The following is a 639-nucleotide window of genomic DNA, read 5'->3' as shown; positions in this document are numbered from 1 at the left end:
CTTAAATCCCGACACTCAGGGGCAACTCCCCTTAAATCCCAACACTCAGGGGCAACTCCCCTTAAATCCCGAAACTCAGGGGCAACTCCCCTTAAATCCCGACACTCAGGCAACTCCCTCCAACAGGGCTTGTTTCCTTCCAGTTTTTTCCCTTTGAGTTTCTTTTAAAGCTAAGATTCCACTGCTTCTACGACTTTGTAGGTGCACACTTTTGTTTTCTTATTTTGTTTGGATATTATCATCAGCATTTCCATTGACATTAAAGTCTGTATGGTTTTGATTATAGGGCTGGATAGTAACCCAAGAAGTGGACACCCAGCCACTCTGCTGGTGCACACAGTGAGGTGACTGGGCCCATCTCCAGGCTGGAGTGAAGTCTGTCATGCTGTGGGTGGAAGCCAAGGCGACGTGAGTGGAGAGCTGGGAAGCAGAAGCGGGCTCACCTTGGAGTCAGAACAAAGCTACTAATGTGGGAAAAGGGAAAACCTTAAGTTAAAAAACACAACGCAGAGGTTTTCATCCCAGGCTGAAGACTAAAGATTTTGGGTCAAGAAGCCAAAGAGGAACTCAGAAGCCATAAACAGAGACCGAGGTTCAACCCCTACCAGGGCCTTTCTGACTGCCTTTCCCTGGCACTGG

At 48.0% G+C, this 639-nt stretch overlaps 2 protein-coding genes across 2 annotated transcripts in view; one reads left to right on the top strand and one right to left on the bottom strand.

The window, feature by feature from the left end:
• The window catches only part of LOC111527976, a 3,501-nt gene that overhangs the window by 681 nt on the left and 2,181 nt on the right, over window positions 1-639 (top strand).
• Window positions 1-639, bottom strand: part of EXOC3 (exocyst complex component 3) — a 24,432-nt gene that overhangs the window by 22,944 nt on the left and 849 nt on the right. The window lies entirely within an intron of this gene.

This window comes from Piliocolobus tephrosceles, chromosome 4 (genome assembly GCF_002776525.5).
Source record: "Piliocolobus tephrosceles isolate RC106 chromosome 4, ASM277652v3, whole genome shotgun sequence".
Classification (NCBI taxonomy): domain Eukaryota; kingdom Metazoa; phylum Chordata; class Mammalia; order Primates; family Cercopithecidae; genus Piliocolobus; species Piliocolobus tephrosceles.
The sequence above is the reverse complement of the archived record's forward strand: the minus strand, read 5'-3'. Positions and strand labels throughout refer to the sequence as shown.